This window comes from Lepisma saccharinum, chromosome 20 (genome assembly GCF_977018435.1).
Source record: "Lepisma saccharinum chromosome 20, izLepSacc3.1, whole genome shotgun sequence".
NCBI lineage: Eukaryota > Metazoa > Arthropoda > Insecta > Zygentoma > Lepismatidae > Lepisma > Lepisma saccharinum.
Window position 1 is genome coordinate 39357030 of NC_139248.1, and position 20686 is coordinate 39377715.

The window sequence follows — 20686 nt, forward strand, 5'->3', positions numbered from 1 at the left end:
TGGCTTTATATGTGAGAAAAAATATATACTGTAAAAACTAGACTAGATAGAAACTTACTATCTGCGAGTCTGTAAAGGATTGATTGATTGATTTGGTGTTTTAAGTCCACTTTAGGCACAGTAAGGCTAATCGGGACTGGACCTACAGTTTAAAGTGGGATCCGAACCACTATGTGCCTCCACAGAGTCTGTAAAGAAATGTTTGGTATTACTACTATGGAAATTTCACCTAAATGAAAACAAAAACTTCACTATGCAACTTGATTGTTTGTAGTTAATTATATGTGCTCTCACAGAACTATATTTCGGGATGGATCCGAATCAAGTGTCTCACATGTAATAATAATAATAATAATAATAATAATAATAATTTTTACAATTAAGATATTAATAATGTTAATATGTATATTAATGATATTATTAAAATAAGTAAATTTTTATTATTATTGTTACATTAACAAGTAACAATATGATATAAGAATAGAGATACGAATCCCGGAGAACGTGGCATCTGTAGTATGGATGGCAGTGCGAGGAATGGTTATCGTAAAGAGGCCAGTAGTAATTGTTGGGTCAACAGTCGTCGCAAGGCTTTTTAGTGTATCCAAATAGCCGTTCTTCGGTGAAGAAATGGCAGAGAATGCCACAGGGAGCTGGTGGAAACTGTGGGGAATGGTGTCCTACGTAGTATGCGCCTATTTTGTTCCTGTAAAGCTTGCATGCTTTCTGACTTGTAAACACATGTGGTATTATACGATCTGTAAGGATGTTTTGCTCGCTTCTCTATCCTACACCTGGTACATATGCATGATCTCCATTGTTCATACATTCCATAGTACCATACACTGCTCCCTTCCATTTCTATATTCCTGTTTTTCATGCTGGTCTCACATTCGCGAACAAATAATAGTTGCCATAACTTATACCCCAAGTATTCATTATCTGGCTTAAGTCAAGTTAAGATCACTAAATTTGTATAAAAACAGATATCCTCCGAAAGAAATTTAGGTCAAACTTTTTAAATACATTATTTATTTAGTACTAAAAAAGTTATTACGTTCAGCTGACTAAAAGTAAAGTCCCTGCTCATTATTTTGTCTTTATTGTTAATAGTAGTGGTTTGCACAAATTTTTGCAGGCACCGTCAACGCAAAGCTGTATAATCACAATTTAATCCTTATCTCTATGTAAGTTCTGCGGAAATAAAAATCTAACTTCATATTATGGAACAGTAAAAAGGTACGACTGGTAAGTCTTGCGGAGGAGATCCGGACCCCCACGACCCCCCTCTAAATACGTCCCTGAGGTGTTCTTTAATGTTAATGCAAAGTAAAATAGGTGAGTTTTAAGACCATACCAAGACACAAGAAGACGGGATTTAGAACTGGTTGTAACTTGAAAGCAAGACAACAGACATTTACAATTTCAAACAGGAGCGAGTAGATGATTTTGGCATGTATACAGTACATGGCATTTTTTCCTTTATTTTTAGGGAAGCTGGGTGGAAAGTGAAAAAAAAAATCACCATCATTGCATCATTCCTCAGACACGTTACTACTCACCTTTGTCTGATGTGATACGCTATTTTTAGCTCGGTACTTGTGTAAATTAATATAAATAAATATAGACATCAGACTTCACACACTGCAGAGTACAGAAATGTAAATTTTTACTGTATGGCGATTTCAGCAGATATCCACCTTGTTTTTATTCTTAAAGCGTTGATTCGGCTTCTTGATGTGTGCTACATGACCTTTGAAATATCTCCGACCTTCAGTCACACGCCCCGAGGTCGAAGGAGAGTCGTAAGTGGGCGAAACGCGTGACTGGTCGGATGAAGATGACCTTTGAAATTTTGTGTAAAGCTGTTACAAAAGGAATGCTCACTAAATGGTAATTTGTTTGGAAAACAATCTCTTATGTAGGGAGTACTTCTTTTGTCAGTTTTTTTTCGCTAAACAACCATTCAGTGTGCATTCCTTTTGATATAGCTTCTTTTGTTTACCAGACTAATCATTTTCAGTGAGTAATTCTCTGCCAGCTCATTTGTTCGTTAAACAAACTACTATTCATTGATAGTAGGCTTCAACATTTTTACAGGGCTTTATGGTGAGGAGATGACTACACAGCAAAAACGTTGACAGGAGAAATGACCGCTAAAGTCGTCGCATTGTAATGAAGTTATTCCTGATTCGATACCAGGCGGAGGCATGTAGTGGTCCGGGTCTCACTTTAAAATATAGGTGCAATCCCGATTAGCCTTATTGTGCATAAAATTGACTTACTGAAACAAAGAAGACTACCAATTTCCACTACCATCTAACTACAGCAAAAATGACCATGCTCGTTTTTGAAGTACCAACGGTTATTACATATTTTTGATTGAGTTGGTGTTTTAAGTCTACTTTATGCACAGTAAGACTAATTGGGACACTTAAAGTGGGATCCGAACCAGTATGTGTCTTCAGCGGGTATTGAAACCAGGACCCCTTGATTACAAGGCGAGGTATGAATGACTTATTTGAATTCCTCCTGGTTAATATTCTTTATTCTACCAAGCTAAAGGTCCCGGGTTCGATCCCCGGCCGGTTCAAATCCGGGAACTTTTCTAACGATGGAAGCGGCCCCGGCGCCCACCCAGCGTCGAATAACATGGGTACCTGGGGGGAAACCCTGGGGGGTAAAGGCGGTCAGGGGCGTGATGCTGATCACATCACCCCCACTCACGACCGGATAAAGAAAGTGTGGGGCGTTACCCCCACACCCCCTATACGCCTTCATGGCGTGGTGCTATGCACAGGGGAGCACTTTACCTTTTTTATCTTTACCTTTACAAATCACAGTTATAAAGAATATTAAAAAGAAGAAGAAAAGGTAAAGTGCCGCCTTGTGCTTAGCACCACGCCATGAAGGCGTAGCTATAGGGGGTGTGGGGGTAACACCTCACTTTCTTGACCGGTAGTGACTAGGGATGATGTGATCAGCATCACGCCCCTGACCGCTATACCCCCAGGGTTTCCCCCTGGTACCTAAGTCATTCGATGCTGGGTGGTCGCCGGGGCCGCTTCCAACGTTAGAAACGTTTCGAGATTTGAACCGACCCGGGATCGAACCCGGGACCTTTAGCTTGGTAGAATAAAGAATATTAACCAGGAGGAATTCAAATAAGTCATTCATACCTCGCCCCCACAAACACAAAGGTGAAGGGGCTGACCCCAAAAGTTAAGGTGTTAATATCTCGGATTTCCCGTTGTGCACAAACGAAATTTTTGCGTGCACATTCGTGCACAAACGATGCACTAACGTTTGGCACCATTTTAGTGAAAATCGGAGAAGGTGGGGGGCTGACCCCAAAAGTTAAGGTGTTAATATCTCGGATTTCCCCTTGTGCACAAACGAAATTTTTGCGTGCACATTCCTGCACAAACGATGCACTAACGTTTGGCACCATTTTAGTGAAAATCGGAGAAGGTGGGGGGGCTGACCCCAAAAGTTAAGGTGTTAATATCTCGGATTTCCCCTTGTGCACAAACGAAATTTTTGCGTGCACATTCGTGCACAAACGATGCACTAACGTTTGGAACCATTTTAGTGAAAATCAGAGACGGTGGTGGGGCTGGCATTTAGACAGCCCCCCCAAATTGACTTGCTAATTTTGGTGTTTTCCGTTTGTGCACAAACGAAATTTTTGCGTGCACATTCGTGCACAAACGATGCACTAACGTTTGGCACCATTTTGGTGCAAATCGGAGAAGGTGGGGGGGGCTGACCCCAAAAGTTAAGGTGTTAATATCTCGGATTTCCCCTTGTGCACAAACGAAATTTTTGCGTGCACATTCGTGCACAAACGATGCACTAACGTTTGGCACCATTTTAGTGAAAATCGGAGAAGGTGGGGGGGCTGACCCCAAAAGTTAAGGTGTTAATATCTCGGATTTCCCCTTGTGCACAAACGAAATTTTTGCGTGCACATTCGTGCACAAACGATGCACTAACGTTTGGCACCATTTTAGTGAAAATCGGAGAAGGTGGGGGGGCTGACCCCAAAAGTTAAGGTGTTAATATCTCGGATTTCCCCTTGTGCAGAAACGAAATTTTTGCGTGCACATTCGTGCACAAACGATGCACTAACGTTTGGCACCATTTTAGTGAAAATCAGAGATGGTGGGGGGGCTGGCATTTAGACAGCCCCCCCAAATTGACTTGCTAATTTTGGTGTTTTCCGTTTGTGCACAAACGAAATTTTTGCGTGCACATTCGTGCACAAACGATGCACTAACGTTTGGCACCATTTTGGTGCAAATCGGAGAAGGTGGGGGGGCTGTCTAAATATACGTCCTTGACTTTCCTACCGACTGCTGGTCTCCCTCCCACACTGTTCCTCCGTCACCTGTTATAGCGTGGAGATCTTAGACCAGTATTGGGGTGTCGGGTCGTCATCCCGACGAACCCCCAGCCGTTGTAGGTCTTCTCGACCGGGTTACCGCTCACTCATTCGGAGCTCCCCAATTTCCTCACGATGGTGGGTTGCCACCGGCCCTATACGTAGTCCGAATAAATTCCGACCAGAGCCGGATTCGAACCTACGCCGTCCCGTAAGTGCACTACAGTCATATTTTATACGTATGTTAGTAATCATGGTCTTCAGGAGAGGAGAGGGCGAACAGGTTCGTCGACTTCCCCCCCCCCTGGATATTGGCATTGTTCATTTCAAGTTACAAAAATGTAAGTTTGATATTTTTATTGTTAATAACTACAAAAACTTAGTATTGGAACTTTTAAGGGTTGTTCTTTAACGAAGTATGTAAAAGTTAATAAGAAGAAATCAATGGCAGTACATTAATTGTATGAAGTGTTAGAATAATAATAATATTAATAATTTTGAATGAAATTGATATTTCTAGATTTAAAGTTTTATAAATGGTATGATCCTTAGTTACTAAATTTTCTACCGACGCTTATGTTAGTGATACATGTATTTTCGTCATTCAGTATTAAGGTATATCCAAGGATTCCAAGCAGGGATGATATTGTACCAAACCGTTTCGGGGTAACCTGAATAGTGTAGCCTTCTGAGATACGAGGGAAAGTCCGAAAAATTACTCCCCCCCCCCCACTTTGCCAGGGAAATCGTACAGCAATGGGGGAAACCAGGCCGTGTTGGAACACAACAGACACCCATACACCAGTGGGTGAAGTACGACCGCGATCCAACAGATGGCGTGAGCGTAATGCGTGCAAATGAGGGGAGGTGCCTCTCAGTCGTGGCCCGGCAGATATGGAGCATATCATACGTTATCACCGTGAAGGAAATGAATTTCTCTTTCGGATTGTGACGGGGGATGAAACGTCGGTCCACCCAAGACTAGTAGTCTTGGGGTCCACCATAGCACACCCGAATCGAAGGCCGCATCAATGGAGTGGAAACATCAGTCATCTCCTGTCCGGAAGAAGTTCAAGAGAACTCCCTCGGCAGGTAAGGTGTTTCTCACAGTTTTTTGGGACGCCCATGGTGTTTTGGTGCTGGACTTTTTGGAACAAGGAACCATCAACGCTGCACGTTACTGTCACACCCTGTCCAAATTGAAGTAGGCTATTCGGCGTAGGCGGCCTGGCCTTCTCACATCTGGCGTGCTGTTGTTGGATGACAATGCGAAACCGCACTCGGCGAGGGCTACGCAACACCATCTTGCAACCCTTGGTTGGGAGCGCCTTACCCATCCGCCGTACAGTCCCGATCTCGCGCCGAGTGACTTCCATCTGTTTCCGGCTTTGAAGAAGGCTCTCGGAGGAGGGTGCTTTGGAATCAATGCTGCGGTGACACATATCGTGCAACACTTCTTCCGTATACAGGACACTCATTTTTTCCAAGAGGGTTTTTTGAAGCTTATCAAGCGGTATGACAAAAGTCTGAATGTCCGGGGTTCCTATGTGGAAATATAAAGTAAGTATGCTATTCCTTTTCTCATTTACGTTTTTTGCTTTTCCTTCCCATCTGTCCACAGTCGCCAGGGGAAACTTATTTGCGGACTCTCCCCAAAAGACCGAAGTGGGGAAGAAGAAAGTCTGTTCTTGTTTCAAGAGTAGCGTGGATTGTAGGTTGGACTCTGATACCAGGGAATACAAACAGAACTGCTGGTTCCGGCTGCGGGGGAACGCAGGAGGGCCTGTACGGGCTGTTTCACTATTATAATGCAAATGTACGTAGATGCAGTCCAATTGTCAACTGTTTGTGCCTCTCGACGTCTCTCCTTTCTCCACTACCTCTCGCGGAAATGGAAGTGTGTGTGTGTGTGTAGGGGGGGGGGGAGGGTCCCCTCTTTTACCTGAGTTATCCCGCAACAGGATCCTGGCAGTTCATGCACCACAATACCAATCGAAAATGAAGAAGAGTCTGAAACCGGCATTTGACGTTGTTTAAGAAATACAAAATATCAACCCTCCCTTCAGTGTACAAACACTGTATATGAAATGGCTTTATATGTGAGAAAAAATATATACTGTAAAAACTAGACTAGATAGAAACTTACTATCTGCGAGTCTGTAAAGGATTGATTGATTGATTTGGTGTTTTAAGTCCACTTTAGGCACAGTAAGGCTAATCGGGACTGGACCTACAGTTTAAAGTGGGATCCGAACCACTATGTGCCTCCACAGAGTCTGTAAAGAAATGTTTGGTATTACTACTATGGAAATTTCACCTAAATGAAAACAAAAACTTCACTATGCAACTTGATTGTTTGTAGTTAATTATATGTGCTCTCACAGAACTATATTTCGGGATGGATCCGAATCAAGTGTCTCACATGTAATAATAATAATAATAATAATAATAATAATAATTTTTACAATTAAGATATTAATAATGTTAATATGTATATTAATGATATTATTAAAATAAGTAAATTTTTATTATTATTGTTACATTAACAAGTAACAATATGATATAAGAATAGAGATACGAATCCCGGAGAACGTGGCATCTGTAGTATGGATGGCAGTGCGAGGAATGGTTATCGTAAAGAGGCCAGTAGTAATTGTTGGGTCAACAGTCGTCGCAAGGCTTTTTAGTGTATCCAAATAGCCGTTCTTCGGTGAAGAAATGGCAGAGAATGCCACAGGGAGCTGGTGGAAACTGTGGGGAATGGTGTCCTACGTAGTATGCGCCTATTTTGTTCCTGTAAAGCTTGCATGCTTTCTGACTTGTAAACACATGTGGTATTATACGATCTGTAAGGATGTTTTGCTCGCTTCTCTATCCTACACCTGGTACATATGCATGATCTCCATTGTTCATACATTCCATAGTACCATACACTGCTCCCTTCCATTTCTATATTCCTGTTTTTCATGCTGGTCTCACATTCGCGAACAAATAATAGTTGCCATAACTTATACCCCAAGTATTCATTATCTGGCTTAAGTCAAGTTAAGATCACTAAATTTGTATAAAAACAGATATCCTCCGAAAGAAATTTAGGTCAAACTTTTTAAATACATTATTTATTTAGTACTAAAAAAGTTATTACGTTCAGCTGACTAAAAGTAAAGTCCCTGCTCATTATTTTGTCTTTATTGTTAATAGTAGTGGTTTGCACAAATTTTTGCAGGCACCGTCAACGCAAAGCTGTATAATCACAATTTAATCCTTATCTCTATGTAAGTTCTGCGGAAATAAAAATCTAACTTCATATTATGGAACAGTAAAAAGGTACGACTGGTAAGTCTTGCGGAGGAGATCCGGACCCCCACGACCCCCCTCTAAATACGTCCCTGAGGTGTTCTTTAATGTTAATGCAAAGTAAAATAGGTGAGTTTTAAGACCATACCAAGACACAAGAAGACGGGATTTAGAACTGGTTGTAACTTGAAAGCAAGACAACAGACATTTACAATTTCAAACAGGAGCGAGTAGATGATTTTGGCATGTATACAGTACATGGCATTTTTTCCTTTATTTTTAGGGAAGCTGGGTGGAAAGTGAAAAAAAAAATCACCATCATTGCATCATTCCTCAGACACGTTACTACTCACCTTTGTCTGATGTGATACGCTATTTTTAGCTCGGTACTTGTGTAAATTAATATAAATAAATATAGACATCAGACTTCACACACTGCAGAGTACAGAAATGTAAATTTTTACTGTATGGCGATTTCAGCAGATATCCACCTTGTTTTTATTCTTAAAGCGTTGATTCGGCTTCTTGATGTGTGCTACATGACCTTTGAAATATCTCCGACCTTCAGTCACACGCCCCGAGGTCGAAGGAGAGTCGTAAGTGGGCGAAACGCGTGACTGGTCGGATGAAGATGACCTTTGAAATTTTGTGTAAAGCTGTTACAAAAGGAATGCTCACTAAATGGTAATTTGTTTGGAAAACAATCTCTTATGTAGGGAGTACTTCTTTTGTCAGTTTTTTTTCGCTAAACAACCATTCAGTGTGCATTCCTTTTGATATAGCTTCTTTTGTTTACCAGACTAATCATTTTCAGTGAGTAATTCTCTGCCAGCTCATTTGTTCGTTAAAAAAACTACTATTCATTGATAGTAGGCTTCAACATTTTTACAGGGCTTTATGGTGAGGAGATGACTACACAGCAAAAACGTTGACAGGAGAAATGACCGCTAAAGTCGTCGCATTGTAATGAAGTTATTCCTGATTCGATACCAGGCGGAGGCATGTAGTGGTCCGGGTCTCACTTTAAAATATAGGTGCAATCCCGATTAGCCTTATTGTGCATAAAATTGACTTACTGAAACAAAGAAGACTACCAATTTCCACTACCATCTAACTACAGCAAAAATGACCATGCTCGTTTTTGAAGTACCAACGGTTATTACATATTTTTGATTGAGTTGGTGTTTTAAGTCTACTTTATGCACAGTAAGACTAATTGGGACACTTAAAGTGGGATCCGAACCAGTATGTGTCTTCAGCGGGTATTGAAACCAGGACCCCTTGATTACAAGGCGACGACGCTACCGCTGCGCCATCGGGAAGGACGGTTATCACGTAGTTAACCTAATAAATGTAAGAGAAATGATTCAGTTTTAAAAATATATTTATGTATTTTTGGTGTACTCAACTGTAATGTATAACCATTATCTTTCTAGCCTCATGCACGATAACATATTAAAGTTAATTTAAAAACGGTTGCGTCTTTGTAAAATGACAAGCAGGCTGTTAAATGTTAACGATAAAATGTTAGGGTAACTTCTTTCAAAGTTATTGTCTAGTTCTAGACCCTTCGTTTTTAGATCTTTAAAAGATAACAACTGTAACTTAAATAAGATAAGCTTTCCCCCCTGAAGTTCAAAAACACAACAGATAAAATGATAAAACCATTTGTGATCATTAGAGCCCGGATTTATAAGCGAAATGCATATTCTTTTCCAGACTTCTAACGGTAAGGAGAAAGGTTATACTTCGTATTACATACCTTGATGAGCTATTTAACTACGGTTGAAAGTGCTTATAAATGCTTATTTCTGCAGGAAACGGTTATGCTTGCTTATTTTATGATTTTGGTTTAAAATAGCATATTTTACCCAAATCTGTCATATTTCAATCCTATTTCAATCACACGACGGCATTGGGATGACGAGATCAATGCTTCTAAATAGCCGCACGGGAGAAAAGGCATCCAAGAAAAGATACAGTACATCCAAAATCATTTTTCCAAATTACCTGATATTATAACACAGTTCAAAGCTCGAAACAATCCATTGCAACATTCGCTTTCTCTCATTCATGAAATTTCAGTAACGTTGTCTTCAGAAACTCACGGTGTTGCTAAAATTGTGTCCGACAAGCTCAGTCAGGAATTACTGAAAACTCCCGGTTACAAAACACTGTGTCAAATTTATAAAAATATTTCTGGTGAAGAAACGGACATTGAAGAGGAATTCACCGAAGAAGAACTGTGGTGTTTTTCACATGCGCCTGTGATGTCATGCTACGTGGAAAGAACATTTTCACTGTACAAAATCATTCTTCACTGACAGACACAGGAGCTTCACACAAGAAAATCTCAGGATGACCTTCCTTACATACAATAACAGCTTTGAATAAGATAAGAAATCTAATAAACAAATGTTTTTTCAGATTTTCCTGTATTTGTTTATGCTTATTTTGGTGCTTATTTTTTTCATTTTTTGTGCTTATTAACTTGCTTATTTTACTGTTTGATTGTGCTTATAAATCCGGGCCCTAGTGATCACCAAGAAAAGCTTATTTAATAAGTAATCTTAAGGAGTTTTTAATAAACTAAAATTTCCTCTAAGCCAAATTGTCCATTGAAAATTCACACCGATTATCTCCTGAACAATGTCTTTCATTGCGAGAACGATCTTTCCACATCACATGTTAGTTTAACATATTTGAAGTGAGGGATTCCATGCACACAATATATCACCTACATGTTCACTCTCCAGAACCTGAGCAACTTTGCACAGTTTTTTGTACTTAGTGTTTTGAACTTACATTCGTGTCCCTGATAGAGAGTTCAATTTCCTTTCAACTTCACTTCACTTACGCCCTTCACCGTTTCGCAAAGCAGTTGTGTGGAAGTTTTTAATTTTATCACGTCACACAAATAGCTTAGATTTGCAAACAGGAACCCAAAATTGTTTTGTAAACATCCAACTTTCAATAAATCTTCAAGTATCGCAATTATTTGTTGTGAACTCCCGAATATGATAGTAATTTACTAATTACCGTGTATTTCGCCTATTTTATGCATTAACTCTTAATTATGCGTTTACGCAAATAATGCGCAAACTTTATTTTGTCTGAAATGTCTAAAATAGGATGTAAATTTTATGTATTTTCCCTAGAAATATGTGTTTTATGTACTAAAGGTAAAATTATGCACTTTTATGTGAAATATGACTTCGAAGATAATATTGCAACCATATGGTTGGCATTCTTACCGAGGTTGACCGACTTTCGAGCAACAGAAAAAAAAAATGTTTTTATCTAAAAATCCGCTCCCCAATTATTACTAGGATTGGTTATAGTTTCGAGAATCTCACAACACGTCACTGCTCTGTATGATAATTCTGAAAATACTAATAATATTTTGTCTACAACCAACTTTTGCTTCTAGCTGTACAATCAATAATCCAAATTAGGGTATACTTTGTAACTCGGTGTGAAACTAAGTACTATTCTGTATGGATAGGAGCTAGGATAGAAACTATTGGGAAGATTTTTAAGATTATATTATTTCTGATTTTTACAAATAACGTCACATTTCCAATCACGTAAAACTTACTTTTTCCGAAGCAACGCAAAGAATCTGGGCTATTTACTCATTCCTTGAATAAACACTTCAATGAAAGAAAAGAAAGTAAAGTTTTCTTGGACAATGCCGACATAAATGAGAAAAACTTGCAGTGTTAAATATATATTTTTAATTGTTCATGCTTATAATACACATTCCAATACCTGTTTGAATATTTGTTTGAATATGTGCCGTGGGCTGCTGTTTAAAAATGTGTAATTCCAATTATTCCATTCTGCTTCTCATGTTCCTGTTGGCATGTAAGTAAACATATTAGAACTTTACATAAATTAATTATTATTAATATGTAATATTTACACCAGAAAAATGATCTCTGAAAAATGTAAATTGACTTTTAAGCAATTCTTGAACTAGTACGCCGGTCCCAGTGGCGGAGTGGTTGGCCGAGAGTCCCGGATTTCAAATCTTGCCTGGGCATGGATGTTTGTGGGTGTCCATTCATCAATTGCATCATATCACCACTCATCCCCATCTTCGCAAAGATGGTGGAAGCACATAGTGGTTGGGATTCCACTTTAAACTGTAGGTCCAGTCCCGATTCGCCTTTCTGTGCACAAAGCGGACTTAAAACACCAAATCATCAAATCAAGTAAGCATACCAATTCATGGGTAATAATTACAGAAAAGCGGCGTAAAATATATATAAAAAAATACAAATAATTACTCAGTTTCAATTCTAGCAGGTTTTCTTACGTGTCAGGGAACATGTTAACGAAATAATTTCATATTTTTTATGGCGTTGAACTTGCACATTGATGTGAAGCTTATTCAAGGTACAACCAAATGAGCGATATCAGAAAGTAATATTCAGATGATTTGTATTCTCTAGTTTTCTTCTGTTGGAAGTCAGGCTACAGACTAGAGTTCGTAGCTTCTGTAATTTTACTTTCATGAAGGTAGTACATTTTTCGAGAACTGACGCCCGACGCAGGCAAATGCGGCTGCGCCCCGTGCCTAATAGCCTTGACACATCTTGACACATCTATTGTTTCAGTCGTACGTGTCTAGCTGTCCCTTTTTCGCCGAACGAAACGGCCGTTGACGCATCTAAACGCACAGCAATGAAAATAGGCGGCTGAGCAGAATTGCGCTAGTGCCACATATGGGAAAAGCAAAGCGGGAGCGGGATAAAAGTCCCTTCTTCCCGTGCACTAAGTGGCAACGTCAACCGGGCAGCGTTGCCTATTTTGAGCGTCAGACCGACCTCTCTCCAGGGCACTTTTGTGTCATCCCTGATCTTTCGAGCAAATACTGTCAGTTTGTATCACATGGATTACAATGACCAACTCTGCAACGAGCCTTTCATTCTTTTAAACCTCCAAACACACGGGGTTGTCGTCCGACATGGCAACACCGCGAACTTCTGCCAACCGCCTAATTTCATCGCCGTGCGTTTAGGAAACACATGCAACTGAAACAATAGGAGATGTGTCGAGGCCATTCGCTAGTTCTAGGAAAACAGACTTTTACAACCAAGGACGTATTTAGGGGGGTCCAGGTGATCCCTCCCTCCCTGAAAGACTTACCAAGTAAAAACATTTAGAAAATGAAGATATACTTTGTTTAACATTTGTTATGTAATCGAGTGATATTTATTTCCACCGAACTTATCTGAAGGCAGTAAATATTTAGTTTTTATAATTGCTTTATTTAACATTAATTTGATGTGTGTGTCTAAACAAAAGCTACTTATTTTATTGGGAAACTCTTGAAACAAGACTATTCTACCGGACTGGCAAGGGCATATTTAAGGGTGAGCTCGAAGGGCCCGGATCCTCCCCCCACCCTAAGGCTTACCAAGTACTAAAATTAAATAATGAAAATATACTTATTCAACATTTTCTGTATAATCGAGGGTAATTTATTTCCGCCGAATTCTGAATGACAGTACCCAAGATATTAATCTGAAACTTTAATTTTCGTCAACTGGATGTAACATTCTTTTTTGTTATTTAATAAATATTACTTTTTATCTATTTGGCACTGAATTCCTTGTCAGGACAGTTGCTTTCGTACAAATGTTTAGCGATCTTAACTACAAGTGCGTCCATTTCGATCTGCAGCCGAGAGATCGGGAGAAGCGTGGCGGGCGGCACTGACGGAGATGCCGACATTTGCGGCCTGAAATGCCCGCTTATTTTTATGGACATATGCAGACATTTATATAAATATTGCAAAACGAGCACTAACCTGTGTTATAAGAGTATGGTTTTAATTTTAGTAGCTTAGTGACTGTATGTGCCGATGATTTTGACACGCCCACCTCTTGTGAAACACGGCGTAGAGGTTTGTTTGGAGAACGTTCTAACGCTGCACCAATATCATCGAGTTTTGCTTCGGTTAGAATCCGTCGTTTTTGCTTAGGTGTTTTAAAATTTAACGATACAGTTTCTCGTAATTTAAGGACAAGATGTCTAACCGTATCTCTGTGTGGAGTTGAAACGCATGGGAATTTCTGTACAAATTACCTACACACGTCTCGACACGAGTTTGTTTTCACGTAGGTACGTGTCATACATAAAAAAATCTTTGTTCTAACGTGAATCTTGCGGCTGGCATTCCAATCGTCTCACTGACACGTCACACATACACACTACAATAACACAAACAAGTAACTGCAAGTAACCAAGAATAACACTCTTGCGCACAGTACGAAATTAACACGCTCTTGGTTTACATTGCTCGCCACTATATTTACAACTCTGTCTTCATCTAGTCGCGAAGGAACAAAAAACTCGAGGTCGGAGATTTCGGATTGCAAGGAAGCTCACGAACACTATTGACTTTTAACGGTTTCTTCTACTGCGTAATCTTGATACAGTGTTGCACATTCAAAACCTCCAAACGATCCCCATCGGCACCAAACTCTTTCAAGGATATAAACTTAAGCAGGACGTTACTGGTCAAAACTATGATTAAAATGTTTTATTATCTGTGGCTCTTAACATCGTTTCTAAAGCGTATTTATTTGTGCATATAAGAGCAGAACTTGGATGAATTACAGAAGAACTTTTGCGTGTTATAACACAGGTTAGTGATCGTTTTGCAATATTTATATAAATGTCTGCATATGTCTATAAAAATAAGCGGGCATTACAGGCCGCAAATGTCGGCATCTCCGTCAGCGCCGCCCGCCACGCTTCTCCCGATCTCTCGGCTGCAGATCGAAATGAACGCACTACGTACGATGAACTTTTATACCTCTATTCTTGTACCGTATTTTTACCTATTCATATAATAATAGCAAAACAATATTAATTTATATATTTTAAATAATATTATTTTAATTGAATATAATTACAGTATAACAATTATTCTAATATAAACTTTTATTTTATTATTATTATTTCTGAGACCCTTGGTTCGGACCTCCTGAAATAAATTTCTAATAGTGCATGCCTGTTTACAACCATTCCACAATTTAGTATCAGTCCTGCGTACAGTGAGGGCTGAGAAGCTTAGCAGTGTCACGAAATCCTACAGCTTTTATAAGTTTTAATTCGCAGTATTTTTTAGCTTACCGAAATCGCGTCTCTCTTCATCTCGCGGCGCGACCAGAAGGACTGACTTTTCCTGCTGCGTTTCCCACTGCCCGACCGGTTGGGGCAGACCACCACCGAAAGGTAGGTAGGTAAGATTTATTTTCTGTTTTCCCAATTCCCTCGACTTTAACCTTTCGGCCGATGCAATGATGGATGAGGTTTCAGGTAGCCTAGTCTCTTACCTGTAGGGATTGATAGGAGAATAGTTTTCCAAACAAAAAAATATTTGGAAGTGCCACATTTTTCTTAATTTATTCTTTATTGTAATGATATGATATCATTACTCGATCTTTTTTTATGTTTATTAATTGTATATATTTAATATTTACTTTCATTAGGCAATTTTTCCGCGGAGTACTGTGAGGTGGGAAGAGGGTATATTTCTCTAAGGTATAGACGTGGATAGTTTTCCTGCATACATGAGCCCAGTGGCGGGCGACTCGTGGCTTTTTCGGAGTGTAGGAAGAAGTTATGATAAGCCGAGGAAGGTTTGTACTATCCATTGCATTTAGAATGTTAGCTGTAGGCCAATGCTCAAGGTATGGCAAGGGGCCCTTGCTCCTCACTTTGAACTACGAAATATTTAAATATGAACCTATAATAACCGACGAATATAACATTGACCATAATTCCGATTTTGCAAGAATTTCGATTTTCTTTCCCCTCCCTGTCGTCGTGTGGATTGACGATAATAAAAAGTTCTGCTCAAACTTCGAAATTATGCTAAATGGTTCTAAATTGTGGTAGAATTTATTATTATTATTATTTTTCGATAATTGTAATTCTGCATCTACTTTTCTAGTTTTGAACTTGCGTTACTTATTTTTAACAGTTATGCAATCGTGTAAATTTCCCTCCAAAATTGTTTAAAAGGTTTGAGAAAATTGTTTACCCTCAACTTTCTAACGATTTCCTGCCATAAAATCTCCTGGCGAATAAATCGGGCAGGATGAAGAAAAGATAGAGGATGGTGGATCGTGGCATGGTTGTAATAAAAGCTTGCCGCTGGATCGGCATACTTCCTTTCGTTTGAAACAATGTCATGTCTGCTGGTGAAGTTGAAATACAATTTGGACATAATTTTATTTTTATTTCCTGAAAACATTCCTTTAAATTCGATTTTCCTCTCGCCCCAGTGACTGCCGTTTGCAGATTATGATAGATTTTACCATTATGTCAAGAGCAGGGTGCTAAGTGCTAACAAAGATCAAACTGTGCTAGGTTTAGTACCATTTAGCTGGGGTTGGCATCGCTGATTGAGGAAACTCTCGCTGGGTCCTCGGCCCTCGCCGATCTTCGCCGCCCTCTCTTCACTGTCTCTTAGACTCTTAGACTCTCACCCATCTGTCTGTATGATGACTGCCGATGTTCCTTAGCGGGCGGCAGTAAAGCCTGTGACCATCGTCTTTGAGCTGCTGCTGGAGCATTAAACTCCTAAAAAGTAGATAAATGAACTGTAGGAAGTTCCTCACTTCCTACATGGAGTAATCGCCCCTAAATGAGCCAACGGGGATATTAATTTATTTCTGTAATTCACACACTTGCTCTTTTCGCATTCTTTCAGTCGACTAGTTCGTGTGGAAAACAGGGTGTACGAGCACACTCACACACTCTTATCGGCGACCTTTTTGTGGTACTGAAAGGCTAATTTTCTTTTTACTCATAAAGTCAATGGCTACACGAGTCCACATACTTTCTTTGGTACGGGGACCGGCTACATAGAGATGGAAACCCATTTAGCTGAAGCCCAAAATTAACTTTTTCTCTGTAAATATAAACCCCCACGATATCTAAAGAAAATCAGGCATTGTGTTATGATTTGAAGAAAACTAAAACAATACCTGTCCGCAGCCATCTTTTGTTATTTCCACGGAATTTAAGGAACTTCTTATGAGGACCTAGTAACAAGGTTGATGATGTTTAGGGTGTAATCGGAGGTAAGAAGTGTCCGAAGAGGTAAAAAATAGCCGTGGTGAATAATCAGTGGAGCTGGATATCCTCACAATACACACCGTAAAACAGTATGGAAACAAGAATCTGTTTTGTTTTAGTAATATTTTTTTTTTAAAAAAATATGGTAATCTCTTTATCGCAAATGCGAGGGCTAATCAATGCAATTAAATGAGCACACAATCGGAAATGTGCGTGTGCATTGTAATAATTTTGCACCGAAACACACAAAATAAATATTACTGTGTTAATTACACAAACCTATTTCTATTTTGAGTGCTTTACTATATTGCACTTTGGCATTAATAATATTAAGAACCCGTGGCTCGTCAGCCCTCGAAGGACCTTGGCCTATCTCCCGACTGCCAGTCTCCCTCCCACAAGCCTACCTAGAGGTGTGGAGATCTTCAACGGTAATGGGGTGACGTGGGGTCAGCACGTCGAACCCCTAGCCGTTATAGGAGATACGCTACTCACTCGTAGCACCCCAATTTCCTCACGGTGGTGGGTTGCCATCGGTTCTATACACAGGCCAGAGACTGAACGCAGGCGGACTCGAACCCATGCCGTCTCGCAGTCGGAGTCCAAAGCACAGCGTCTTAGACCGAACGACCACGGTAACACTTTTCTAGCTTTTTAAATTGAATAACTACTCAGGCCCGTTGCCAGGTGGGGCCGGGGGGGCTGCACCCCCCTGAGACTGCCGTCAGTCCCCCGTGGTACCACCTTCAGCCCCTTTGACATTAGGCAAAACTATTTTCTGTACTTTGTTTGCAGTGAAGAATAAAAATGTATACAGCAGATATCATTTTGCTCACAACTTTCGTGAAAGATAAATTCACAGAACATGAACAACAGCTAATACATTTGTTCATCTTATTTATAAGAAGAAGTATAAGTAGTGGCAAGTATTCAGAAGATTGGCTTCTCTAGACTCTAGAAAGTTCTTCAAAGGGCAGCTTCTTTATCTGTACGTTCGCTGTCCCTGTTGCGAACTCCCGTTTAGACAGAAATCTGTGACTTTGATGTCATCATGCAAATTCCCTCCGCATCTGCGTCAAAGGCCAACAGCCCATGTGTTGGAAACGAAGGGGAGTTTCATTGATTCCGCCCGGGGTGGAATGCATTGTAGGCACTACGATCGAATATTGTGCATTTTTTCATGTGTGATATAAATATATGTATCATCAAAAGTAGTATGGGGTGTGTAGTGAGGGATGATGTCAGTAGCAGTCAACACCTCAAGAAAACCATGTTTTAGAAGATATAGAAAAAAATTGTAGTATTTGTATGATATTTCTAAAATTCATATACTTAATGACCCCCCACACATAATTTACCTTAATTTAATAGTGTTAACCTTTTTAAAATTGGACTTGGTTTGAAAAGGCCCCCCCTGATAACCTCTGAGCCCCCTTGGAGATCAATTCTAAAAAATAGTGAATTAACTCGTGGAAGTAAGTTCGTAAGCATAAGCATCTGGAGGGGGAATTATGTGTAATATGCCCATAATATGCACATAGTAAGGTTAAATAAATCTACGTTTTGCCACATTTTCAACAACAAAAAACTTAACTCCATGGCGCAACAGCGCCCCGCGTTCAGTTCTGCAGGGCAGAGGAGCCTCTAAGCAAGCTGTATAATGCCATCATCTCTCCATTGTGGTTTGTACTTTGTCGATATCTAACCAGGGTCTCACTTTTCGCACGGAAACCAGACACCTTTTAGGTTAAACCCCTGTTCTTGATTGATTGATTTGCTCTATTTTACTTCCCTTCTTGTGCCACTTTTCACTAATTTGCGAAGATGGTGGTGAGTGATGATGTGATGAATGGACACTCACAAACATCCATGCCCAGGCAGGAATTCGAACCCGGGACCTCTGGCGTCGTTGCGAGATGTGCTAACCACTCCGCCACGGGGGCCGGCAAACCCCTCTTCTTCTACGTCAGGCAAAAATTAGAGCGTATTTATGCTAAGACACAGGCCCGTAGCTAGAGGGGGGGCAGGGGGGCAACTGCCCCCCCCTGAGAGCCTGCTTTGCCCCCTCCTGTGAAAAGACAGAACATATCCCTACCTTGAATTCTCACTAATCTTTATAATTATATCATGTGTTACACTAGCAACATAACAAAGACACTAAATTGATTTTGTGATTTATTAGAGAGAGTGGGATTACGTATAATGTCGTATCAGGGGGCAAAATTCCCTTCCAGATTCAGACTTCGGGAAATGATTTAGCAATTTTCAGTATCTAGAACAGTTGTGACATTTTGAGTAGTCTTGTATTACAGGTGCCTAATGTGTTCGGATGTTTTTCTTGGATATGTTGCTATGAACTTGGAATTGCTTAATTTTTTGTTTCCCAAGTCTACCTTTTGGTAATAGCGATTCATGTGGTAGAGAGAGGGAGTGGATATTTGATTCTTGTCACTTAGCGTTGCTTTTCTGCCACTTTTAGCTAATCTCAACAATGAATGATGACGTGAAATTGATGAAGAGACACTTACTAACAGTGCTGGAACCACTGGAGGGCAATGGTCATTGTCCCCCCCCCAAACCTTGGACGGAAATACATTCTAGGGGAAGCAAACATTGAAGTAAAAAAACAAGACAAGGAGAATTTAATAGCAGGACAATTGGACACTTATGATGGAATTACTCTTTACGTGTTCCTTGCATTTTTCTTCCAGACGGCCAATTGCACTTGCAAAGAGCACAGAGGGGCAATTGCCCTCCCCTCGATTTCAAATTTTATACAAATAAAAATACATTTTGTAAAATTTTCTTGCTCGCTACGCTCGCACTATCTGCTATTCTTATGGTCCAAGTTCAGAGCCATAGATAGCTATGAGGCGGCGGGAGTCGGCAATGGGAGCCAAATGATCTATATGAAAAAAAAATAATAATAATTTAAAGATAGTGCCATGGCACCCCGTAAAATTATTTGCGCCCTACTAAATCAATTTCTCTTTATGAAACTTAATATGAAATATTAATGATGACACTGTAATCCAAGAAGTCATTGATCAATAAAGGGATTCCTATTTGTTTGTCAGGTGTCAAAACATGTATTTCAACTATGATATAATACAATTCACACAATATTTTGCAAAATGGTTAACGTAACCAGTAGGCAAATATTGTCTGTAGTGATGCAAGAGTCTCCAGTTTGAAGGAAATAGAGTCTGTGGTGGACTAAGGGACCCATGTTTTAATGTTTTAGCAAGTACAAAATAATGTATTACAATTTTTTACACAATTCATCAAAGTGTAGATAATATGTAACCATTATTATTTAATTAATTCGATTTTTCTTGCATAACACAACACAATGGTGTTCGATTCTCGTTAGATTCCTTTGTGCGTAAAAGTCTTGCATACTGGAAACTAAGAGGGAATCATTATGAAGCATGATTTATAAAGGGCTTCCTTAATCAGTTCTGCAGAGAAGCCCAAAGCTGTTGGTACATATTAATCGTCTATTAACATTATCGACCTGTAAATATCAAGTAGATACAGTTCCAATTCGCCTATTTATGTTAAATTTTATATTCTTTGGCAATCTGGAAAGGTCATTATCGAAATATTACTATTTGATGTCGCTCGAATTTTTTTTTTTTTGTTCGTTGCAGTTTCAAGATATCATCCCTTTTCTGTTACTTATCTATTTTGGGGCAGGGGCAAGTGCCTCTGTGCCAATGCGACACAATGCATTAAAAATTTGCTCCCCCTAGGATTGACCGCCCCCCCTACGAAGAATTCCTGGCTACGGGCCTGCTAAGACATCTAGACCTAACAAGCCCAACCTAAGAACGAAGGAATAAGGGCCCTGACGCGAGAACACGAGGGATAGGGCTTGGCCGAAAAGGTGATTGAGATGCG

The 20686-nt window shown here is 39.8% G+C and overlaps 1 protein-coding gene across 1 annotated transcript in view; it reads left to right on the forward strand.

Moving 5' to 3' along the window:
• The window catches only part of LOC146003582 (synaptotagmin-B-like), a 136689-nt gene that overhangs the window by 39877 nt on the left and 76126 nt on the right, over positions 1 to 20686 (forward strand). The window lies entirely within an intron of this gene.